The sequence below is a fragment of the Malaclemys terrapin genome, chromosome 1, assembly GCF_027887155.1.
Source record: "Malaclemys terrapin pileata isolate rMalTer1 chromosome 1, rMalTer1.hap1, whole genome shotgun sequence".
NCBI lineage: Eukaryota > Metazoa > Chordata > Testudines > Emydidae > Malaclemys > Malaclemys terrapin.
The window spans coordinates 159,509,624-159,537,000 of NC_071505.1; positions in this window are offsets into that span (position 1 = coordinate 159,509,624).

The following is a 27,377-nucleotide window of genomic DNA, read 5'->3' on the forward strand; positions in this document are numbered from 1 at the left end:
TAACAAGGGAAGGAGCAGCTTTAAATAATCTGCCTGGCTTTTCAGCCAGTAAACACTTGCTGGCCTACTCTTCTGTAACTAACAGGTTTTGATTCATTCCTCCACTCACAGGGATTTCATCGTCCTCACTTAGTGCTGGACATTTAACAGTTTAATTAAACTCACCCTAAGGAGTGAGAGACCCAACTAAAACAGATTTTCCTCCTAAATAAAAATGTCACTTTAGCTGGAATAAACCCTTGCCGTGATCCACCAGCCATTACTCCCTAACACTGCTAATGAAGAGTGAGAAGTAGAGATGATATGGGCATCAGTGTTGCGAGCGAGATCAGCTCGTTTCCCTTGCTGAACTTGATGGCATCATTTAAAATCTGGAGCTGGTACTGCATTCCTTGCAGCGCTTGAGAAAAGAGAAACTGATGGAGTTGTGATGGCTTGACAGTTAAACCTCTCAGTTTACCTTTAAAAGTAATGTATTGGTACATGTTAAGTTTCTATAATGTTCTGTTATTCCTGTGCGCTGCCAAACATTTCAGTTTTGTTCTTCTTTTACTCATTTCATTCATATCACAATAACACCTAGTCATGGATCAGGACCCCATTGTACAAACACAGAATAAAAAGATGGTCCCTACTGGAATGACAAAGGCTCTCTTTTGCTGGAAAATGCTGATTTGTCAAAACTGAAACTTGTCTGGGAAAGGGTCAGTTTCGATGAAACTTTTGTCAGGAAGACTTCTCAGGTCCAGGATGGAATTTCTGGTGGGAGACACAACTTCCCTGTTCTGCCTGATTCAGAGCAGGGACTTAACACCAGGTCTTCCCCCATCCCAGATGAGTGCCCTCATCTCCAGGTTATAGGCTATTTTGGAGTATCTCTCTCTCTCTCTCTCTCTCTCTCTCTTTCTCTCGCTTTATGTTATCTGTTGAAGCTGTTCAGCTATGTATAAATTTAATATTCATTGGGCTTGAGAGAGAGACTCTGTAGCCTAGTGGTGAGGCACTCACATGGGATATGAGTGATCAGGTTCCAGTCCCTATTCGAATGAATATTTATTTATACAAAGTGGAATGGCTCCAACTGGCTAGATTGAGAATAGCCACTAGCCTGGGGTTTAGGGGATTCACCTGGGATTTGGGAGACCTAGAGTCAAATCCCTGCTTGTGCTCTCTAGCTTTTCGTGGAAAATGACAAAAGATCTTTGTTTCATCCCTATGCAAGACAAAACACTTGTTGAAATCTCATACTTTTGTGAGTTGGGAAAACCATTTCCTGCCCAGTTCTCCAAAGACCTTACAATCTAATGTTTTACTTTCTGGACTGGCTTTCTTATCAACTCTACTAATTCTTTTTAGAGTGGCATTGTATTGTGCTTTTTAAAGGCTCTCCTACCACTCTCGCCACCTAGTATCTGAGCACCTTCCAGTGGTGCTTAAAGCACCAAGACTAACCTCTTAGTCTTGAATGGCCTAGACCCAAATGCCATATAGTTCACTTCTTGTCAAAACAAATTTTGGCTAACTGTAATATCATTTTACAACATCCTCACACCATTCTACTCAACAGGCATAACTAGCCTTAGTTTTTAACTGTGTGACACCCCCCCCCCCAACCAGCTCTAAAAAAGAGAGGATATTTTAGTATGCCAGGAATAAGGGTGTGTGACTCAATTTATAGATTTTGCTGTCTTCTTTCCCCACGCCCTCACATTCTGACACCACAAGGTGTTACTAGTTCCTGAGTGAACAGCTAACTTAAATTAATAGCCATATTTATTTACAGTTCCTATGAGGCGGGAGTAATGCTATGACAGAAAGTTTAAACTGGCAGTAAGACAAAATGCCTTGAAGAACAAAGTCTTCCAGAGAGAGTGTTCACCCAAGACTCTTTAGGCAAGGAGTTCTCCAACTTTTGTATTGGTGACCCCTTTCACACAGCAAGCCTCTGAGTGCGACACCCCCCCCCTTTATAAATTAAACACACCTTTTTTTATATATTTAACACCATTATAAATGCTGGATGCAAAGCAGAGTTTAGGGTGGAGGCTGACAGCTCGCAATCCCCGGAGGGGTCCCAACCGCCAGTTTGAGAACCCCTGCTTTAGGCATGAGTTTAACAGTTTTTAATATTAGCACCACCTACAAAATTTTGCAAGAAGAGTAAAAGGGTTCTTATGCTATCATAAAATCCAGACCCTTCAAATATGGTGTGACATTTTGATTTCTCCAAAGCTCTTGGAATAATCTGTTTCCTACTACTCTCAGTTCACTCCTCAGCATCCTTGAGTGAGCCATTCTTATAGGGCAAGTTCGTAGCTCCCTAATTGCTTTCAGGGCAGGATCCTTGCCTCATTAATCCAAACTCTTGAACTTGTGTGGGTAGCCACATATTTGGGAGCTACATAAGGGAGTTAACTGCTGGACCTCTGATCCTATGCATAGGAACTTTCAGTTGTGTTCTTTAAGTTTTAAGTCTGAGCATGTGTGATGTGTATTGAAGCATCACAAACTTTGAATAGTCAGATACACATCGACATAACAGTGTTTAGGCTAATGCACATATTCAATGTATGGACCGAGAAAAATACCATTATTTTATACATTGTATTTGCATTACTTGCACAGGTGTTTTGCACATCTTATCCTGTTTTACTAAAATGCACTTACATGAACATTAAGAGAAATGCATGCAGTCACATGGGGAACATGTAGTTAATGTGATAAGCAGACATTTGGCAAGTCACTCACTCATATGTCTCAGATGTCTTGCACTAAGAGACTCCATCATTTTAGCCCCAAAGCTAACAACCTTCCATGCATCCTTGCTTTTGTTAAATTATTTACCTCACAAAAGGAAATCATGAAACTGAGTCTATATAAATTACATGAAAGGAATGCAGCCTGTAGCATTTTTAATTTCTTATATGACTTTGTGTGATTTCTTCCCTCCCCCCCAACCCAGTTGGGCATTAGTAAATGGAGAGGGATGGCCACTCAGTTCACTGCACAGTGAATATAATTGTTCCCCTTTAAAAGTCTGGATCCTGCAAAGGTGCTGAGGTCTCTGGCCCTGAGACAGAAAAGCACTTGAGCACATGCTAAGTCCCATTGAGGTCAATAGGATTTAAGCATGTGCTTAAGTGTTTTTCTGGCTTGGGGCAGAGAGCTCAGCACCTTTGCAGGATCCAGACTTGTGTAAAGTGTCTAATTTATCATTCAGAGGCTATCTCCCTAGCAATAACCAACAAGAAACAAACATGAATATTGCATTACTCTGAGAGCTGTTAATGAAAGGTTCACATCATTGTGATTCAAGGGCTTGCATGCATATACGACAACCTTCTGCTGCGTGGACAAAGGTCAACTCTCATATGTGTATTAATTTCCTCTCCAGGCTGGAAGAGGCCCAAGTGTGAGGTGGCAGCTGTATGGTCCACTCTAAATAGCGTTTATATACATCTCAAACGTTGACTAACCAATAAGTCTGTGAGCTCTTGTATTGCTTTTCCAGGCATGTGTGAATATGGAGTGCAGAGTTTCTCCACTGAGGTAGTGCTCCCTGAAGGCATATTGACTGGCCATATCTGCATATTTGACGCCAAGCATTTGGCCTCAACTGGCACAGCTTTCACTAAATTACATCCATTTTCATGGTGGGTGCGGGAAGAGAATCTCCCACCATAGAGCTCTTGGAACCGTTATATTCAGCAGCACTTTCCAGGTGGCAGTGCCTGTAATGAGACTGTTAGAACATTCTCAATTTAGTAACAGGAAGTCAGAGTGAACGTTAGAGGCACCCAGGGAAGAACTACAGGGTAGGAAGGCAGCTGTTTCCAACACCTCCTCCACAGTTCAGCAGCTGCTGCTCCAGCAGCTCTTCATGACCAACTATGCCGCTTTCAAGAGTGTTAGAAGGACTAGGTCAAGAGGATGACTAAGTGCCTGCTTTAACCTTCTTAACAACAGAATTGTGGAAGCTGAAGTGTGTGTGTGTGTGTGTGTGTGTATGTGTATGGGCGGGGGCAGGGCAGCAAGACTCAATAAAATCTGGGCACTCAAACCAAAATAGGTGGAGAGGAGATCATAATGCAGTATTAAAATAGAGAAATAAAACGCCCCCATTTCATGTGTTTAATACATGCTTCCTATCAGCCTTGGGAACAATATTGATACTAAGTGCACTATCCATCTACAGTAGAATTTAAAGGCACCATTTACCACTGCATCCATGGGAGATCATCAAAAGTTGTTTTGCTGGGAGCTATAAGCATGTTTTCCAGGTGAGACATAAAGCTGTTGCCTCAAAATAACCAGACTTCTCAAAAGACCATCCTAAAATTCCAGAGAGACCGCATTAAGGAGAACAGGAGTACTTGTGGCACCTTAGAGACTAACAAATTTATTAGAGCATAAGCTTTCGTGGACTACAGCCCACTTCTTCGGATGCATACAGAGTGGAATAAATATTGAGGCGATATATATATATATATATATATATACACACACATACAGAGAGCATAAACAGATGGGAGTTGTCTTACCAACTGAGAGGCCAAATAAGTAAGAGGAAAAAAAACTTTTGAAGTGATAATCAAGCTAGCCCAGTACAGACAGTTTGATAAGAAGTGTGAGAATACTTACAAGGGGAGATAGATTCAATGTTTGTAATGGCTCAGCCATTCCCAGTCCTTATTCAATCCTGAGTTGATTGTGTCTAGTTTGCGGAGAGACTGTCAGAGGGGCATGTGCCAGCAATGCTACATTGTACATTGGCCAAACCAGATAGTCTCTCCGCAAAAGAATTAGTGGACACAAATCTGACATCAGGAATCATAGTACTCAAAAACCAGTGGGAGAACACTTTAACCTGTCTGGTCATTCTATGACAGACCTGCGGGTGGCTATTTACAACAGAAAAACTTCAAAAACAGACTCCAACGAGAGACTGCTGAGCTGGAATTGATATGCAAACTAGACACAATCAACTCAGGATTGAATAAGGACTGGGAATGGCTGAGCCATTACAAACATTGAATCTATCTCCCCTTGTAAGTATTCTCACACTTCTTATCACACTGTCTGTACTCGGCTAGCTTGATTATCACTTCAAAAGTTTTTTTTCCTCTTACTTATTTGGCCTCTCAGTTGGTAAGACAACTCCCATCTGTTTATGCTCTCTGTATGTGTGTGTATATATATCTCCTCAATATTTATTCCACTCTGTATGCATCCGAAGAAGTGGGCTGTAGTCCATGAAAGCTTATGCTCTAATACATTTGTTAGTCTCTAAGATGCCACAAGTACTCCTGTTCTTTTTACAGATACAGACTAACACGGCTGCTAGTCTGAAACCTAGCATTAAGGAGGTTTTTCTTAACTAGAATTTTAGGCAAATGCAGACATTTGCCAACAGAACAATTAAGCCTGCAGTGACAAACATCCAAAAGATCACACAACTCTTGGCTATTTGGCAGTGTCCCACAAGAGTATTTAGCCCTAATGTTTTCATAATCTCTTATCTGTTGAACGCCCAAGCCCCTCAAGCCAGTGAGATGGACAGTATCAGTATTAATCCAGCCATATCCTTTGAGTACTTTGGACGCTAGGTTTAGAGTTGGCATATTTATCCATAACACAGCATGAGTTAAAGTTATATATAAATCACATATGTGCAAATATTTGCACTTGAAAGAATTAAACTGAACAGTGGAACAATAATGATTACAAACTTGTAAAGTTAGCATGACTGTTTACTAACCCAGAAATAACATTTACTCCTCCACCTTGACCATGATGGGGGGGAAAAAAAAAGTTATGCTGCTTATGTATCAAAAGAATTACTCACCTCAGGTATGTAGAATTTTTGAGTCTGAAATACTCCCTCCATTCCCCATCACACTTTATTAGGCATTATTCAAATTAGCCATTATTTTCCATTTTATGTTTTTACAAGTAGTTGATGCTAGCAGTTTCTACATTCAATACAGTACTTGTATGTTTCAGGATACCAGCAAGAAGCATAAACATGCAAGACAGTTTGACTGTTAAGAACAACATGGTATAATGTTACTTAAGTGAGTCATACCTTTGCATGGAATCGTGAGCAAATTTACACATGCTTAAGTATTTGCAGGATCAGGACTGAGTGTAGACAGCAGAAATTCTGTTTGTTTTTCTATTATGTAACTGAACGCACAGGACAACAGCTAGGCTCATATTTTTAAAAATGATTGAAATGTCATTAGCTCTCTCTCCACCGTGACTATCTGTTCAGATTGCAATATGCAGCAACTGAAATATACAGTTTTAGTGAGGTGCTTTGATATCATTAAAAAAAATCATACTATCTTACATTGTGTCTTAGTTAATCTAATTGCAAAAATTATAAATGTCTCATAAGCAAGTTCTAGTTTATCCATTGGGCCTTCAGCCATCCACTCAGATCTTTGCAGATGGGCCCTTGCACCTGTGCAGAATCCCACTGACACATTGCAGGGCTGTGGTCATACAACATTCTCCTATTCCATATTTTGATTCACAGTTCTTAACTGCCTGGTCTCTTAGGCCCTAATCCTGCAGTATGATCTCTACAGGTGAGCCCCTGCGGAGCACCAGTAACATCAATAGAACTCTGAATAGATATAGAGGTCTGCCCACATGCAACAAAGCCTTGCTTCATAATTACAAGGGCTATTGTTCTAAACTAATCTTAAATATAATACTGTTGCCCCTTTTTCAGATGCCAGAATTGCCTTTTGGCCAGGCATTAGCAGAATTTGGAGACCGTAAAGGGTTGGCTTTCTGGTGAAGAAAAAAATCTATGGCACAGAATCTGGGTAATATCAAAGTGTAACCTGTTTTGTATACACATATACACTAGTTCTGGAACAGAGGTGGTCAGACAGCATGCAGGCAATTCATCCCTTCAGGAATCTCAGCCCAACATCAATGCCCAGTTCCCAGGGAGCAATTCTTCCCCAAGAACTGACTCTAATCAGAGAGCCAAGACAGAGAGCAAATTCTCCTGCTGCTCACACAGCTCCCTCTCTGAGAACCGCTGCCCCTACACAGAGCTTTTATAACAAAAGCTAACAACCCGACAGCCTTTCTCCCAAACTGAACATTTGCTCACACACCAAGGAAAAGAACTTGGAAGACTATGGAACAGTACCACAATACGCAACAGCACTAACTAATAAAGATGTGGGCTGAGTTATATGCTTGGCAATGCTGTGGAAAATGCCACATTAAACATCGTATGGGTATATCACAACCTCCATATTTAAAGCTGAGCAAAGTTTTGAATTTGGATTATTTTATAATAACACGTAAACTCATTTCCCAGTCCTTTGGTTGGATGGAGCTCCCATTTCCACCAGTTTGACAGCATTGTGACTCCATAGATTTCAATGGAGTTACTCCTTAAATTGCTTCAGAGTGAAATTAGAATCCGGCTCTGTGGGTGAGATTAAATGGTGTACACAACAACCCACATGCTATTTTTAAATAATGGCTATATACATAGCTTTCTATGGTGCTGTGTGCAGTCATTAGTAGATTCTTTAGCCCTTATCAACTGGCATTATGGGTGTGCAGACTGAAAGGGTCATTTGAAATAACTGTAGTTCATTTTTTCTTATAATGATAGCTTCTAAAAACCATGCTGTGCCTATTGGATTTGTTCTTTTAACTTCATTTTAAGGAGGTGGGTTTTTTCTAGTGTGTTTGGGAGATCTCCAAATATAGCTGTAATACAAGTGACCAGTAACTGTCACTGTACCCTGTTCTATGAGAAGGGATACAGAGCATTATATTTGACGGGTTGGGGAGTAGGAGGCACTATGAAATCCATTTGCTGGATGTTCTCTGCTCTTCTTTCAACTGTCCTTAATTTATAAAAGATGGCCCCAATTTTAAAGATGGCCCCAACTGTGAAGCTCTCTGACACAACCACCTCAGGAAACTCCTCAAAACAACGGAGTCATTTAGATTCTAACTTTACAAAAACAATACTCTCCTAGGCAGACGCCAGGGGAGAAATCCTACTTACTTTACTCACACCAATAATCTCACTGAAGTCAACTCAGATAAGCAAGGCAAAAAAAAAAGGACCCTTGGCCTGGAAAATTTCAGCCCAAAAGGTGAAAGTTGTGAGAGACTAAAAACAAGGGCTCAGAATGGAAACAGTCAGTCAGTATTAATTGTAAGTTATAGTAAGTTCATCTGTAATAATACTTAGAACTTACATAGCACTTTTCATGTTCAAAGCACTCAACAATATTAATTCATGACAGTGCAGACCAGCTGTTCTCTTGCTTTTTGGGGGTTAGATTGTGCCCATCCCCTGTGTGGCGATGCTGGGGAGTAAGTCCCCCATAATCGCCACACGACTATGCTAGGGAAATTGCAATTTTTGGTGTGTATGGCTCCTATGTGGGGTGTAGAGGCGCTGCAGCCACTGTTCTTCTCCCTAAGCAAGTGAGTGGGAGGAGTGCATAGAATAGGTGGAGGTAATAATAACAACACCTAGCTTTTTATATAGTGCCTTTTCATCAGTAGATCTCAAAGTGCTTCTCAAAGGAGGTCGGTACCATTATCCTCATTTTACAGATGGGGAAAAGGATGCATAGAGAGGTGAAGTGACTAGGTCAAGTGGACATTGGAAAACATCCCAACTATACATACAAAATGATGGTGTCTAAATTAGCTGTTACCACTTAAGAAAGAGATCTTGGAGTCACCGTGGATATTCTTTGGGCTAATCTGCACTACCTGCCTGGATTGGCGGGTAGAAATCAATCTCTCAGGGATCGATTTATCGCGTCTCATCTAGATGGATAAATCGATCCCCGAATCGACGCGCTTACTCCCACCTCGTCAGGAGGAGTAAGCACCGTTGACGGGGGGGAGCCGCAGCAGTTGATTTGCCGCCATCCTCACGGCGGGGTAAGTCGAATAGGATACGCCGAATTCAGCTACGCTATTCGCATAGCTGAATTTGCGTATCTTAAATCGACCCCCCCCCTTAGTGTAGACCTAGCCTTTGAAAAAATCTGCTCAATGTGCAGCACCCATCAAAAGAGCTAACAGAATGTTAGGAACCATTAGGAAAGAGATCGATAATATGACAGAAAATAGCATAATGCCACTATATATATACATGGTACTCCCACACTTGAATGCTGTGTGCAGTTCTGGTCTGCCCAATCTCAAAAAAGGGATATTAGAACTGATACAGATACAGAGAAGGGCAATAAAATGATGGTTATTAGCCAAGATGGTCAGGGACGCAACCCCCTGCATTGGGTGTCCCTAAATCTCCAACTGCTAGAAGCTGGGACTGGATGACAGGGATAATTGCCCTGTTCTGTTCATTCCCCCTGAAGCATCTGGCAGTGGCCAGGATCAGAGACAGGTTACTGGGCCAGATGGACCATTGGTATAACCAATATGTCCATTCTTATGTTCAACTAAACCTTCTTTTTTTAAAAAAAGTGTTTTAATAAATAGGAAATGTTGTTTTTGTTATTCCTCAGTGGTATAAAAGGGAGAGAAAAGTGGTTTATTATTTAAAGAGAGCAAGAGAAAGGGAAAATTCCCAACATGATTAAAAAAAACAAAGCAAAACAACTCCCCTCCAAACACACATACCCATAACAAAAGATCTGAACAAAACCAAAATGATTCATATTTGAATATTTTCATGGAAAAAAATGACCATCTAATACTTAGTAGTAGTAGTAATTAGTGAACTTCAGATGGCTTGGAGTCTTGAGTTTTCTTTTAAGTTTGGGTACAAATCTGAAGTTTATGGATTTTGGTGTAAACTATGCAAAAATTTGTGTCTTTTGCAAACGTTTGCAAATTCTGCTTTCAGTTTTTCAACTCAGGAGTGCAAACCCACATGAAATGATGTGGACAGAGTAAAGGTTTGTATAGCCCCACCTGAAAACAGAAATGGCTAAGATACGCTCAGTTCCTCTACTAGCGAGGAGCAGACGTCACTTATTTGATTGATTTAATGTACCTCTACACACACACACACACACACACACACACACACACACACACACACACACACACACACTCAAATGATATATCATTTGAAAGCTTATTATACCTACTTTAAGATGAAGTATGATGTGGAGCTGTCAAGTGGTGCCGTTACTACAGAAATGGAGATAAACAATGACACCATTAACAAGTTAAAAAGACCACTTTGAAGTATTTGCATTTGTTTGTTAGTTCAATCTTCAATGTATTATGTCAAGACCTAAAATTGGATTTCATTGTGACCTCAAAACATCGCAACAACACTCTAAAGGGTAAAACAAAATCTAATAATAAATGTGTACAAGTATAATTGAAATGTAATAGTGTTGGTGACATTTCTAATCAACTTTATTATCATCATCTTCTTCATCATTATGTTTTCTGTCGAGAGTGTGTAGTTTACTGTAGTCTTCATTGCCTTGGCATTTACACAGCTCTGTGCAGGTAAGGTTATTCTTAATACAGAAACAGTTGATTGTGCAGCAGCCCCAACTGGCATGGGCACAAATAAGATAGTGTAGAAGCTTAGATGCCACTGAGCCCTTCAAGAATACAGGAATTAGTTCTTCATTCACATTTTTCCATTCATGTTGCAATAGTGATCCAATATCTGGTCTATCTTTATGCGAATTCATCCAAATCTTTGTTTGCCAAGATGCTTTTTTGGCTTGGTCTTCAAAACTGTCCTCATGTGGTAGGAGTTTGGGCAGTGACTTCTAGACTCAGGTTCAAGCAATTCAGGTCTCTGTGGGTCTCCTGTTCTTTTGCTGGTCATACAGTACTGCCAGCAACTTCCTTGTGGTAGAAATTGCGGCTTGTCTTTCACTCTCTCCAGTCTGGCAAGATTTCGGAGGTGGTAAACGCCCTTTGTTTTGACAACAGTAAACAGATCCTCCCCATACTAAACAGGGACAAGACAGAGTCATATCCTGTTAATACATATAGAGCAGGAAGTCAGGAGTGAATGTGTCACAAATTACATGCACAGGTATGAAGTGATGCTTGTCATTGTGCTGGTAATGGTACCTGTTTCATCCACCTTATCTTTGTGTTCCATTTTTGGAATGGACTAAAACAAGCGGGGAGTGGTCTGCTAAACCCAGGGTTGTCAGTTCAATCCTTGAGGGGGCCACTTAGGGATCTGGGGTAAAATCAGTACTTGGTCCTGCTAGTGAAGGCAGGGGGCTGGACTCGATGACCTTTCAAGGTCCCTTCCAGTTCTAGGAGACAGGGTATCTCCATTAATTAATTTATCTGTGTCAGACTTAAATACTATGGTTCCTTTGACGCCCAGAGACCCAAAAGCATCCTTATGTCCACTTCCTCTTGAGTACTGTACAAGTCTTGGACTTCAACATCTCTACACGATGAACTTTGCTTCTTCACCATTGGAAAAGCCTCCAGCAAAAAGAAATGTTAGTGATGGGTGTGCTCCTACATGCTCAGGTGCATTTTGAACCATACATTCACAAAGGAATTTTACAAGTGACTGCTTGTTGGATGCAATGTTTAGAAACATTTTCCATGGAGGCATAGGGCATCCACCAGTCACCTGGTATTTCTTTCATTCAACTATAGATCCTGGCCAGTGCAGTCTTTCTTCAGTTTTCACAGAGTTACTGTTGTCATATCTGTCAAATACTTCAATTACAGAATTAGCTTTGTCAAATCTTTTTAGGACCTCCCTCAAGTACTCAGCAGCCAATTAATAAAGTGTGTGGAATTTCTCTCCAGCCAGCATTTGTACGACAGCCATGGCATCTCTGATGTAGGCTGTTGGTTTTTTTTTTTTTTTGTTGCATGCTCTTAGCTCATGAATTCTTTCAGCTTGAGCTTCCAGCTGATGCCCTAATTCAGATTTGTCTGTTCTTCTCATTGCTCCATTAGTTGATGTTGAAACACCATCTCTGCATCTTGCTAAGGAAAGGGTTCTGTGAAAAACAATTTCTGCATAGTTAGCTGCTGTGATTGTTCCTCCCTTGTCAGACTTAAATTTGGTCTTCTTGGCCTTGTCAGCAAATGCCAAATTTATTCATCTGGGCTGAAGAAACTATGTGTCCTATTGAATCAAGTGCACCTCTCACAAATCCCTCCATATGTTCTTCACCAACATCTGTTATTTTCAGTAGAGATTTTTGTACATGTGATGTTACATGCAATCCAGTAGACATGTTGATAAGCACCTTTGAATGTGATTCAGGGTCAAGTGAGTTTGTCATAGTGTTGGTGACATGACTGGTAACAGCTGTAATATTCTTCTTATCCCTCTTCAGTGCAGAGGCAAGGACTTGTTTGTGGACTGTCTTCACTACTCCTTATTAGGCCACTTCTTTCTCTCATAACTTCTGCATTTTCATTCAGGACATGTCTTGTGAAGGTCCATCTGACAAGGGTTGGCTTCTTTCTTGTCAGTCCTCCTGTCCCACTGCTGCCCTTTGAGCCTTTGTGACAAAGTGCTGGTAGCTAGCAGGTGAGCCAGAACTCTGATCACTCTGACATTAATTGGTTCCCCCAGAGGGTCTGATTGAGGTACAGAATGTAATGAGCTAATCAGGGCTGGCAGGCCCTGGGGGTTAATTAACCCATCAGCTGAGAGCTGATGAAAAGGTACAGGAGTGGGGATGACTGAGCCCAGACTTAGAGAGAGAGCTCAAGGAAGGCAGACCTCTTCTCTTCTTGCACCCTGGGGAAAGGGCTGATGGTACAAGGGACATTGTAAATAGTATTGCCGCACAAAACCGTAAAAGGTGTTGGTGGAGGGAACTTAAATAATAATGTGCAGTCTGAGTACTTAATTGGTGGAGTATGAGCAGTTTTTTGTGACGCTATCGGGGATGAGCAGAACACAAGCTGCTATAATCTTCAATAGTTTTCTCTGGTCCCACATTACTCCAAATTCCATTGAAAGAACCAGGAGTCTGATGCACAGCAAATTCCCCAGATTCAAAGGCACTGTGTATTTCTTCACGGAGATTTAACATATCAGGAATGTAGATGGGTATCCACCTGCCATAGCTGGGCCTGTTTGCAGCAAAGAAATATGGAAACATGGCACGCTGTGTGTGTAGGTGAAGTTTACAATCACCCTCTTGGCCTGCCTGGACATTTAGAAGTAGCATCTGCATATCCCGGAAAAAACAATCCCAGAACTTGAATGTAGGAGACTGGGGGCATCCCCCATGTCAGAATTTCCTCCAGAAGTGGTAGCGTATGTTGAGTTACAGCATCTTCAGGCTCTTTAATGACATGTTGTAAGGACTCAGTGTCTTCAGACTCAAACACCTTTTGAGTGTCAGCCACCATCTGCCAGACAAATGCTGGAACTACATGAGTACTCCCCATCTGCTCACACCACTTAACAAATGAATAACGTTTCAGAGCATTCAGGCCACATCAAGCATGGTTGATAGCTTATAAGCAAGCATTTGATCTTCAGTACAAGCTGCATGCACATCAGAATCAATAAGGTCTAGCAATCCTGGGTCGCCCCAAAATTTCCCAGTGCATGCAATAAAACAGCACAGGGCGTGAAAACCATTCAGGTGAATCATATTGGTATCAAGTTAATTTGAGAGAGTCCATTTCACTTGCTGAGCAACAGCATACAACTGCTGACCCATGGTCTGAATGGCATGCTGCTGACATTTCCTTAATTTTAGCATTGTCCTATAGAGAGTGGCCATCACAGCTAGTTTGCAATTGCATCACATGCAATTGCTGTGTAGTTTCTCCTCTTTGTGGTAAGCTTGTGGTTGAAACCACTCTAAATTGGAATCACTTGAGTATGAACAATATCAGCATCATTTGGCAGTGGTAGAATATCCCGAGGTGGTAGTCTTTAAAGGACATTAGGACAGATCTTGGACATTGTTCATTTGTAGGTGACAAGAGTTTCTTCTCAAGTACAGTTTCATGGTGAGTTGGTTCTGGATGTGTTCTGGTTTTTTCAAATGCTGACAATGCATGAAAGATTTTTGTTGCCTGGGGAGAGTAAGTGACTTTTCTTTCTCATGCTTCAATGATATTTCTTGTGATGCTGAACTATCTGCATACTGTTCTTGAAATAGCACTTTTGCCATTGAATGGAAGGTATTCTTTCCATCAATGGTCTCTAGATTGATGTAGACATAATCATCTCCTTCATGGATGATATGACCAGCGTGCAGTGGTACAATTCCATTTGGAATGAACACACCTCCCTGGAGTCTTTCTACTTCAGTTTTTGCAGCCCTAGTGATGAATTGCCTCAGCTCATCATAATTGATGTACAATCCATGAAGGTGTAGCATGTCAATTAAATTACAAGACTCAAACTCCTGGTAGTGTTGTGCAGTAAAGCTTACATGCAATTGCTTGATAATTTTGGCACTATTAAATACTATACACTTCACAACTGAAAGGCACCTTCATTGAATATCTTCTGAAGGATGATGCTCATTGCTGGCTGAATTATATGCCTCTTTAGCTATAAGATAAAAAACAAACTCAGGCACCAACTGGGGCACAAAAGTAGCTGATCTCTGTAAACTACAATCTCCTAGCTTTGGTTAATATTTGGAGGCTTTCATTTTGGCTATTACAGACCGAAAGATTCAAGTGGCATTATACAAAACCACTTGTTCATTTGAAAGCTGTTCATCAGGCTCACTCACTTAGAAGAATGTCCACAAAACATTTGGCAGATACCAAATGCCAAAGGCAGGGGTCAAGCCAGAGGCCAGGGCTGGAGCCAGGACTGATAACTGATGGTTGGAAGTGAGGTGTAAGGGCGGGACCTGGAGGAGAGGCAAGGATAAAGCATGGAGCAGGAGAACAGTAGGAACAGGAGCAAAAGCAGGGATGAGATAGGAGTGGAGCAGAAATCAGGAACATGATTGGGTGCATGGAATGAAATTGCAAACCCATAATATTTTTATAATCTTGCCCGTAATTTGCTACTGGAATACCTTGCAGTTTCTACATCTTAGGGGAGTAGGGTTTTAGATCTTTGCAGCAGCTAGGACAGAAGCTGTTGTATATAAGATCATTGCACTTTATCAGTTGATTGAAGAGATAGACAATGTCACCAGGTTGATTGTATTGTTGCAGAGTAACTAGATGGTTTTGCTTTAGGATTTGTTTTACTCATAGGAAAAAAGGCATGCTGAGTGATAAACTGCATCCTTAGCAATCAAGTCTTCCACAGATATTCTGTGCAACGTGTCATCATCTCCTCTTTGAACTGCTGCCTCTCTTAGATTGGTAGGTCTTGAAAATGTTTCCATTTTATGAAGTTTCTTGTCTTTCTTGTATGTTTTTTCTCAAGCAAACAATGCAACAGGACCAATCACTGGGAGATGTTCTTGCTCTTGTGGCTATAGGTGAACATGATGTTCTCTGATCAGATTCAGCGTCTGTTTTCTTTCCTGGATTAAATGCTATTCTGACATGTGCCAAATTTAACTTGACTGTGTATTTCTGAAATGCCTGTGACAGAGTATTGGTGGCACATCATCTAAACTAGAAAACTCATCCAGTAGCCACCAATTATAGTTAATCTTTCCTGGCTTCTGCTGCCAGCTTCACAGCATTGTGTCCAGCAGTGGTGGCTTTTGACAGTTTTTTATTCTTTTGATTTTCTTGAAAAATAACACATTTTTAAGAGTTTGTGGAGAGTCTTTTTTCTCTTTGATGTAAGCTTTAAGAAGCTTTTACCTCCATGTCTTCATGTACTTTAACTTCCCTGTAGAGGTAAAATTTCCAGAGTATATTGTTAGCATTACCACTACACTACCAGATATAAATTAGAGCTATACGTTAGTATCAAAATTGTCATTTTTGTTTAAGGAGCACTTTGACTGATGTGTATTGTTATATCTAACAGTAATACTGACCTCTGCATAATTGTCAATTAACTAAAACAATAGCTTTGAAATATTCTAGAAACTAGTTCTGCATGCATAGGCAATTACAAATTAAAACCTTCTACCAGGCAGACTAGATGCTACATTGTATGTAGAAAAGTTTACAAATGGAGCAGCATTAGATTAGTAATTCACATATATTTATATCTACCCACTATGCAGTACAAGCTATGGGCATGCAATCTACTGGTACACAATCTTCAATGTGAAACTGATCTGGACAGCAAACTTCAATTGAAAATATAGAAAACTGTTATAATCACTTGTGAGATACTTTGACAATTAAGAATATGCGATGTGAAAACATTTCATGTTAGTATATTGCAAAATGTTGATAGTCACCATTTTTGCCAGATGCAAAATAGCTTAATCATTTCTGGAAAAATAATACTTGTCCATGCAAAACCAATAAAAATCTTTTAATACATTGTTGTTTGGCAGCTTTGATCAATAAACACCATGTTATGGTGCTGAAATTAACTTAAACAGTAAAAACTGTAGTCATAACCATGTTGCAGTGTTTCTGGAACTGTTGAAAAAATGACACTCTCATTTTGGGTACCATGGGTTCACCTTCCCTACAGACTTACAACATCTGTTATAGCTGCACATCATACCTCATCTAAATGTACATAAAATAATCTTTCAAATGATATATGATGTGGGGGTGTGTAGGGTGGGTACATTAAACTCCAAAAAATATGGCCCATTTTGGAAAATTGCCACACACCTATACTCATAAAATATAAAAATGAAGGGGAAATGCTGTTTTCCATGGAAAACAGCTTTATTCTGTTTAGTATAATTACAACACAACTAGGAAAAGACCATAAATGGGCAATAATCTTAATTTAGGATAAAGAATGTTAATAGGGAAAGTAAATTAAAGCAACTGTAAATAAGCAGACGCTTAAGCCTTAGGTTAAGGATTTTCTCCGTATGGTAGATTGTGTGGGAAGGGCAAGTGAAAAGTAATAACCTATAGAGAGCTCTAAAGTTTCCATGGAAAGAAATTCTTCAAGGCACCTCCTTGGTGCTAAAGACTTCCGTCCTCCAGCATATTCTGGACAATCCATGTCAGGTTTGATTATATTTGCCAGTGGTGGGCAAGTAACTGAAAGGAAAGTATAAAATAGTAAGAATGGTGGTCTCCCTGGCCTAGTATTCAGGATCATTTATAATAAATCATCCGCTCCCTGAGACGTCCAGAGGACCTGTACTCTCTAACTAACAGACTCTCCTGATATACTAGAGGAGCAACATACCGCAGCAGTTGTAACTACTATCCCAGGACAGGAAATCCGGATCGGCCACTTGGAGTGTGGTTAATAAAAGAGCTAGTTCAATATTTCCATTTGTAATCTGTGAAGTGGCATTGTGTGGGAGCATTGTGGGATTGGCCTGAACTGAAATTCACAAGATTTGATTGACAGGACATTGCCTGGCCTATTAAAGGCCCTTTCTCTTATAAAAACTGTGATAGTCCTTACTGTTCATTCATTTCTTTATTAGAAATATAAGGTCAAATTGTTAAAAAGAGATCTTATGCCCATGCACAGAAGTGATATTTTCATGCTCAGTTATCATAGCTGCATACGTGAATTGTATAACTAAGTGTCCAATAGCTGGTTAGATGCCTAAGTAACTGTTTGCATAGAATCATAGAATATCAGAGTTGGAAGGGACCTCAGGAGGTCATCTAGTCCAACCCCCTGCTCAAAGCAGGACCAATTCCCAACTAAATCATCCCAGCCAGGGCTTTGTCAAGCCGGGCCTCAAAAACCTCTAAGGAAAGAGATTCCACCACCTCCCTAGGTAACACATTCCAGTGCTTTTGCACTAGGAGGGTGGTAAAGTTTTTCCTAATATCCAACCTAAACCTCCCCCACTGCAACTTGAGATTATTGCTCCTTGTTCTGTCATCTGCTTCAGGTAGTTGAAAGCAGCTATCAAATCCGCCCTCGTTCTTCTCTTTTGCAGACTAAATAATCCCACTTCCCTGAGCCTCTCCTCATAAGTCATGTGCTCCAGCCTCCCAATCATTTTTGTTGGCTGGACTTTTTCCAATTTTTCCACGTCCTTCTTGTAGTGTGGGGCCCAAAACTGGACACAGTACTCCATATGTGGCCTCACCAATGCCGAATAGAGGGGAATGATCATGTACTGCTGGCAATACTCCTACTTATAAAGCCCAAAATGCCATTAGCCTTCTTGGCATCAAGGGCACACTGTTGACTCATATCCAGCTTCTCGTCCACTGTAACCCCTAGGTCCTTTTCTGAAGAACTGCTGCGTAGCCACTCGGTCCCTACTCTGTAGCAGTACATGGGATTCTTCTGTCCTAAGTGCACTTGTCCTTGTTGAACCTCATCAGGTTTCTTTTGGCTCAATCCTCTAATTTGTCTAGGTCCCTCTGTATCCTATCCCTACCCTCCAGTGTATCTACCACTCCTCCCAGTTTAGTGTCATCTGCAAACTTGCTGAGGGTGCAATCCACACCATCCTCTAGATCATTAATGAAGATATTGAACAAAACCGGCCCCAGGACAGACTCTTGGGGCACTCCACTTGATACCGGCTGACAACTAGACATGGAGCCATTGATCACTACCAGTTGAGCCCGATGATCTAGCCAGCTTTCTACCCACCTTATAGTCTATTCATCCAGCTCATACTTCTTTAACTTGCTGGCAAGAATACTGTGGGAGACCATATCAAAACCTCTGCTAAAGTCAAGGAATAACACATCCACTGCTTTCCTCTCATCCACAGAGCCAGTTATCTCCTCATAGAAGGCAATTAGGTTAGTCAGGCATGACTTGGCCTTGGTGAATCCATGCTGACTATTCCTGATCACTTTCCTCTCCTCTCCTCGAAGTGCTTCAAAATTGATTCCTTGAGGACCTGCTCCATGATTTTTCTAGGGACTGAGGTGAGGCTGACTAGCCTGTAGTTCCCCGGATCCTCCTTTTTCCCTTTTTTAAAGATGGGCACTACATTAGCCTTTTTCCAGTCATTCAGGACCTCCCCCGATCACCATGAGTTTTCAAAGATAATGGCCAATGGCTCTGCAATCACATCCGCCAACTCCTTTAGCACCCTTGGATGCAGCGCATCTGGCCCCATGGACTTGTGTTCATCCAGCTGTTCTAAATAGTCCTGAACCACTTCTTTCTCCACAGAGGGCTGGTCATGTCCTCCCCATATTGTGCTGCCCAGTGCAGTAGTCTGGGAGCTGACCTTGTTCGTGAAGACAGAGGCAAAAAAATCATTGAGTACATTAGCTTTTTCCACATCCGCTGTCACTAGGTTGCCTCCCCCATTCAGTAAGGGGCCCACACTTTCCCTGACCACCTTCTGTTGCTAACATACCTGTAGAAACCCTTCTTACTCTTAACAGCCCTTGTTAGCTGCAACTCCAAGTGTGATTTGGCCTTCCTGATTTCACTCCTGCATGCCTGAGCAATATTTTTATACTCCTCCTTGGTCATTTGTCCAATCTTCCACTTCTTGTAAGCTTCTTTCTTTTAAGCTTCTGTGTTTAAGATCAGCAAGGATTTCACTGTTAAGCCAAGTTGCTCGTCTGCCATATTTACTATTCTTTCTACACATCGGGATGATTTGTTCCTGTAACCTCAATAAGGAGGTTGCATGTTCAATTGTCATCTTTTCAGATCATATGATAGTGCTGTGCAGTAATTCATAATATGTATTTAGATAGGACTTCATCCTGCAAGATGCTGAGCATAGTAGCCCTAATCCATCAGAACAGTTAAGCACATGCTAAACACTGCACACCAGAGTAACCTCATACACATTAAAAATTGGAAGTTAGTTCCTACTGAGGAAAATAGAAAGGAACATAAACTCTGGCATGTCAAATGTAGAAGTATAATTAAGGAAGTCAAAAATAAATTTGAAAAACAACTAGCCAAAGACTTAAAAAACAACATCAATTTTCTTAAAGTACATCAGAAGCAGGAAGCCTGCCAAACAGAGAATGGGGCCACAGGATGATTGAAGTACTAAAGGAAGATAAGGCCATTGCAGATAAGATACACCTGAGCTATTCTTCTTAGGTGACAGATCTGAGGAACTGTCCTAGATTAGGTGTCAAGAGAGGAGGTCTTGGAACAAATTGATACATTAAACAGTAAAAAGTCACCAGGACCAGATGGTATTCACCCAAGAGTTTGGAAGGAACTCAAATATGAAATTGCAGAACTACTAACTGTGGTATGTAAGCTATCATTTAAATCAGCTTCTGTACCAGATGACTGCAGGATAGCTAATGTGACGCCAATTTTTAAAGAGAGTCTCCAGAAGCCATTCTGTCAATTACAGACTGGTAAGCGTAACTTCAGTCCCAGGCAAATTGATTGACAATATAGTAAAGAATAGAATTATCAGACACATAATAGATTAATATGATTTGTTGGGGAAGAACCACCACACCTTTTGTAAAGAGAAATCATGCCTTACCAATCTATTAGAATTCCTTGAGGGGTCAACAAACATGTGGACCAGGGTGATCCAGTGCCTATAGTGTACTTGGACTTTCAGGAAGTCTTTGACAAGGTCCCTCACCAAAGGCCTTTAAGCAAAGTGAGAAATCATGGGGTGAGAGGGAAGGTCCTCGCATGTAACCAGTTAAAAGACAGGAAACAAAGGAGTTTACAAATGGAGCAGCATTACACTAGTAATTCACATACATTTATATCTACCCACTATGCAGTACGAGCTATGGGCACACAATCTACTGCTCCTGGTACACAATCTTCAATGTAAGACTGATCTGGACAGCAAATTTCAATTGAAAATATAGAAAACAGTTATCACTTGTGAGATACTTTGACAATTAAAAATATGCAATGTGAAAACATTTCATGTTAGTATATTGCAAAATGTTGATAGTCACCATTTTTGCCAGATGCTAAACAGCTTAATAATTTCAGAAAAAAAAATGCTCATGCAAAACCTATAAAAATCTTTTAATATATTGTTGTTTGGCAGCTTTGATCAATAAACACCACATTATGGTGTTGAAATTAACTTAAACTGTAGTCAAAACGATGTTGCAGTGTTTCTGGAACTGTTGAAAAAATGTCACTTTCTCATTTTGGGTACTATTGTTTCACCTGGCTCACAGGCTTACAACATGACTTGATAGCTACACATCATAGGGATAGAAGGTGTCCCCTAAGGATCTGTACTGGGAACAGTGCTGTTCAACACGTTCATAAATGATCTGGAAAAAGGTATAAACAGTGAGGTGGCAAAACTTGCAATTGATACAAATTACTCAAGATAATGAAGTCCAAAGCAGACTGTGAAGAGTTAAAAAGGGATCTCACAAAACTGGGTAACAAAATGGCAGATGAAATTCAATGTCAATAAATGCAAAGTAATACACGCTGGAAAACACTATCACAACTATACATACAAAATGATGGGGTCTAAATTAGCTGTTCACACTCAAGAAAGAGATCTTGGAGTCATTGTGGATAGTTCTCTGAAAACATCCACTCAACGTGCAGCAGCAGTCAAAAAAGCGAACAGAACGTTAGGAACCATTAGGTAGGGATAGATAATAAGACAGAGAATATCATAATGCCACTGTGTACATCCATGGTACATGTACAGTTCTGGTCACCCTATCTCAAAAATATATATTAGCATTGGGAAAAGCGAGAAGGGCAAAAAAATTAAAAAATTAGGGGAATGGAACACTGTCCACATGAAGAGAGAGGAAAAAAGACTGGGACTTTTTATCTTGGAAAAGAGATGACTAAGAGGGAATATGATAGAGGTCTATAACATCTTGACTGGTGTGGAGAAAGTAAATAAGGATGAGTTATTTATTCTTTCACACAACACAAGAACTAGGGGTCACCAAATGAACTTAATAGGCAGCAGGTTTAAAACAAACAAAATAAAGTACTACTTCACACAATACACAGTCAACTTGTGGACCTCTTTGCCAGGGGATGTTGTGAATGCCAAACTATATCGCGCTTCAAAAAAGAATGACATAAATACATGGAGGATAGGTCCATCAATGGCTATTAGCCAAGATGGTCAGGGATGCAACCCTATGCCATGAGTGTCCCTAGCCTCTGATTGCCAGAACCTGTGGCTGGATGACAGAGGATGGATCACTCAATAATTGCCCTGTTCTGTTCATTCCCTGGTATTGGCCACAGTCGGAAGCCAGGATACAGGACTAGAGGGACCTTTGGTCCTATCCAGTATGGCCATTCTTAAGATTGGGCTCAAAACTTTGCAAGATGGAGACCATTATTTACAATATACAGATGTAGTAATTGTGCATGCAAATGTAGCTGTAAAGTGGACCTCTATTCTAGTGTTTAATCAGTATGTAGGTTTTGGGTCCAGAGACTGTATTAATATCTTTTGCACCTATTAACACCATATCTCTTCTATCCCCTGAACATTCCCCCTCTTGTTTATCAGACAGGAACCCTTCACCATTATCATGTGTTGCAAAAGCCTACTGGGAGGCTTGAAATAAGGCTGAGGTTTACCCACCAAAGAACCTTGTGTGTATATTTGTCCCATTAGCTAGAAGTTATGGAGGAAGAAACAAGAGTGAGCAGGGCTCAGGGCAGATAAGGTAAAGTGGCTTGTGTTATAGCTGCAAAGAAAAACACCAGGGACACAGCATTTCCAGACACCCTGCACATTGTCAACTAGGGTGCATGTTTCCATTTCCAAAGTTAGGCAGGCATACTCTCTGCAAATATCTAGTAATAAAAAATTAACAATTATGCTCTGTAACCACTAAATATAGTATTTAATATTTACAACTCTAAACTGGCAACAGTTTTACATATAAATTAGGAGTTGTCTGTCAACAGTCAATGTTCAGTAATGGTGAATACCAATTAGGTCTAATGCATGCAAATTAAACAGATCTTCCTAAAATTATTCTTAACATTCTTCCCAGCTTTTTCTTGTCATTCCCTCCCCGCTGCCAGATGGAGTGGTGCAGATTGCTCTGCAAAAGAGCCAATGTGTGGCACACGCTTATTTTTTGCCCTGGGAACATTACCAAGAGTTTGCCAAGGGTGTTGGATAAGGAAGTGAGGTGGGGAGAGAGTAGGGTGACCAGACAGCAAGTGTGAAAAATTGGGATAGGGGATGGGGGGTAATAGGCGCCTATATCAGAAAAAGCCCCGAATATCAGGACTGTCCCTATAAAATCAGGACATCTGCTCACCCTAGGAGAGAGTGAAATGGCACGGCAATGGGGCAGGAATCATGCAAGAGTTGGCTGAATGAGATCATATGTTGACTGTGAGAGGGATATTTGACCTTATGAAAATGCAAGTCACCTAGCAAGAAAGTGGAACAATGGTGTAAGAAGTTCCATGGGGAAAAGAGAAGCACTATTAAAGAGCAATAACAACAACAAACTGAGATCCCTGGGCAACAATGTGGCAAAAAGAACACAGGACAGATTGGTTCTGCCTATCCACAGAAAGCATGTGCAGTAAGTATAAGAAGAAAGGACACTGGGATCGTTTCCTGTATTTGGCTGAAAGAACACCTGAGACCGTGAATTCCACAGGCCAATGCATGTGCATGTGCGCCTGCGCACACCATGTCCCAGAGCCTGCCTTGCTCCCTATAGACACAGATGGCCCTGTCCACGCAGAGTCACTGTTCTCTTGCACATCAGGATAGGGTGGAGGGGAGCTGGGATGCCAGGACTCAGACGTATGGGGCGTTGCACTGTTCTTTCCTTTGTCTGGCAGAGTCCGGCTCCATGAGAGATTCCTGCTCAGACGTGCACAGCATCTCTGAGGGTGGCAGTGGAGCTGGCAAGTGTGACACTACTGCATTTGAATCCATCTGTTGCTGTGGCTTACGGTGCCATGTTGGATGTGGTCACTGCCTCTGCTTCCCCTGTCATTGGTATATTCAGCTAAAACAAAGCCTGTCCTTCTTGGAGATTGTCCCAGAGTGCAACTGTTCACCAGCCTGGACTGGTAATTTCACTCCCACCAGGGGTGAAAGTAGAAATAGGGACTTACCGGTACAGGGGTGGGTTAGGGCCGGCGCCTCGGGCGGAAGGGGTGGGGATGGGGGTGGTCAGAGCCAGCCACGGCCTGCCCTATACTGGTAAGTGCCCTCCCCACCCCCGCCGGGGTAGCAGTGGCAGTCGGGAGCTCTGGCAGCAGTTTAAAGGGCCCAGAGCTCAGCCGCCGCTACGGCTCTGGCCCTTTAAACCACTGCCGGAGCCCCCGGCTGCTGCTGCTAACCCAGGACTCTGGCAGCAGGGCTCCGGGGGCTATTTAAAGGGCCTAGGACTCCCCTGCTTCTACTGCCCCGGCCCTTTAAATAGCCCCTAGAGCCCCGCCTCTACTCCAGGGATCCAGCAGCAGGGCTCTGGCCGCTGCTGGGAGCCCCAGGCCCTTTAAATTGCCACCTGGGAAAGCCGTGCCATGTCCCAGTACAGCACACCGGGGCGTACTGGCTTACTCTCACCTCTGACTCCCAGGGTCTTTCCAAGGTTCTGTAGCAAAGTTGACAGAAAAAAAAATATAAAAAGTAAACAATTCCTTCCCTGAAGTTCCTCATTGCAGGCCAATGTTAAAGTCCCCAAACTCCCTATTTCTCCAGGGGCTTCTTAAGCAGGCTGGACAGGTTTCCAACCACTCCTCCTCCTTCAGTGGAGAGACCCACAAGCCATTCCTTCTCCCTCCAGGTTTGTCTCTCTTGTTGCCAAGAGAGACTCCACCATAGATTTTGCCTTTTCCCTGGTCTCACTCTTACTGGGAAAATGGGAGCTCTTGTATTCCTGCCCCCATTTCCTAGCGAGCTTTGCTGCTTAACCTACAACTCCCCTCAGTCCTGGGAACTGCCATTGCCATGTAGGCTGAAATCAGAAAGAGGGTAGGGCGGGACTTTGAACTTGTCTTAAAGGGACCAATTCACCCTGTGTCACAACCATTGACCCAGCGAGGGGACAGAGGCCCCCCCATGGGTTGCAGAGGCTACTAAAGCCCTGGGGCTGGAGTTGCAGCCAGGAAGCCTCTGTGGCTGATCTGTCTGGTGTGAGCTGATTTCTGAGGAAGCCTGGTGCCCACTCCTTCTCTTCAGACTGGGCTCTGGGAACAGATGTAAAGATTTGCTTCCGTTCCTTTAAGTTTCCCAGCTGTGCTCTGGATCCACGGCCGCCAATGTTGTCAAAGTCAATACTGTTAAAAATGGCAAAAATATCAGTTTGAGCCTTGATAACTCCCCCCCCCACCACTTCCCACCCCGTATAAAATCAAACACAGACTACGGTCTGCAAGGCCATCCATTACTATTGATCTGTATAACTTGGCTCTGAATCAAACCATCAAAGGAAGAATGGACAAAAGTGCAGGTCCTGATTCCTTACATGGAGGAACTTTTCATGTTGAGATAATGTGAAACATTCAAAAGTCTGTCTGAAAAATGTAAGACGCTGTTTCATTTCTTTTGAATCTGTTACAGTCACAGAGCAGACAATTGGCTCACCCGTGGAAGAAACCCCTACATTTCATGAGAGCAGTTTTCATTTCTATTTGGGGATCAGTTGTGCCTTTGAGGCACTGGCCCACACTGCGGGTGGCGCAGAGTTGCACCACCTCAGCAGGATCTCTAGTAGGCATTGTACCAAGCAAAAGGTTGGGTTCCTTACATAATAAGAACATAAGAACGGCCATACCGGGTCAGACCAAAGGTCCATCTAGCCCAGTATCCTGTCTACCGACAATGACCAATGCCAGGTGCCCCAGAGGGAGTGAACCAACAGGCAATGATCAAGTGATCTCTCTCCTGCCATCCATCTCCACCCTCTGACAAACAGAGTCTAAGGACACCATTCCTTACCCATCCTGGCTAATAGCCATTTATGGACTTAATCACCATGAATTTATCCAGTTCTCTTTTAAACGCTGTTATAGTCCTAGCCTTCACAACCTCCTCAGGTAAGGAGTTCCACAAGTTGACTGTGCGCTGCGTGAAGAAGAACTTCCTTGTATTTGTTTTAAACCTGCTGCCTATTAATTTCATTTGGTGACCCCTAGTTCTTGTATTATGGGAATAAATAAATAACTTTTCCTTATCCACTTTCTCCACACCACATGATTTTATATACCTCTATCGTATCCCCCTTTAGTCTCCTCTTTTCCAAGCTGAAGAGCCCTAGCCTCTTTAATCTCTCCTCATATGGGACCCGTTCCAAACCCCTAATCATTTTAGTTGCCCTTTTCTGAACCTTTTCTAGTGCCAGTATATCTTTTTTGAGATGAGGAGACCACATCTGTACGCAGTATTCGAGATGTGGGAGTACCATCGATTTATATAAGGGCAATAATATATTCTCAGTCTTATTCTCTATCCCCTTTTTAATTATTCCTAACATCCTGTTTGCTTTTTTGAACACCTCTGCACACTGTGTGGACATCTTCAGAGAACTATCCACGATGACTCCAAGATCTTTTTCCTGACTTGTTGTAGCTAAATTAGCCCCCATCATATTGTATGTATAGTTGGGGTTATTTTTTCCAATGTGCATTACTTTACATTTATCCACATTAAATTTCATTTGCCATTTTGTTGCCCAATCACTTAGTTTTGTGAGATCTTTTTGAAGTTCTTCACAGTCTGCTTTGGTCTTAACTATCTTGAGCAGTTTAGTATCATCTGCAAACTTTGCCACCTCACTGTTTACCCCTTTCTCCAGATCATTTATGAATAAGTTGAATAGGATTGGTCTAAGGACTGACCCATGGGGAACACCACTAGTTACCCCTCTCCATTCTGAGAATTTACCATTAATTCCTACCCTTTGTTCCCTGTCTTTTAACCAGTTCTCAATCCATGGAAGGACCTTCCCTTTTATCCCATGACAGCTTAATTTACGTAAGAACCTTTGGTGAGGGACCTTGTCAAAGGCTTTCTGGAAATCTAAGTACACTATGTCCACTGGATCCCCCTTGTCCACATGTTTGTTGACCCCTTCAAAGAACTCTAATAGATTAGTAAGACACGATTTCCCTTTACAGAAACCATGTTGACTATTGCTCAACAGTTTGTTTTTCTATGTGTCTGACAATGTTATTCTTAACTATTGTTTCGACTAATTTGCCCGGTACTGACATTAAAGAGAAGAGGCTGAGGTTTATCCATCCCTAGTGACCATAAATACAGCATTAACCATTGCCCAGCTTTTACAGAGAAGCAGCTAGCACAGGATGTATCTCTCAGCTATGAATTAGTAGCTCAAATTTCCTGTATGCACACTGAGCTAAATCTATGGGTCCACCAAGCTACATGCAGTGCCAGATCCAGGGTGTGCAGGAGGGATCGGGGGGGGAAAGATGTCTCTAAAACACCTTTCCACTCCCCTGTTCCTGGACAGAG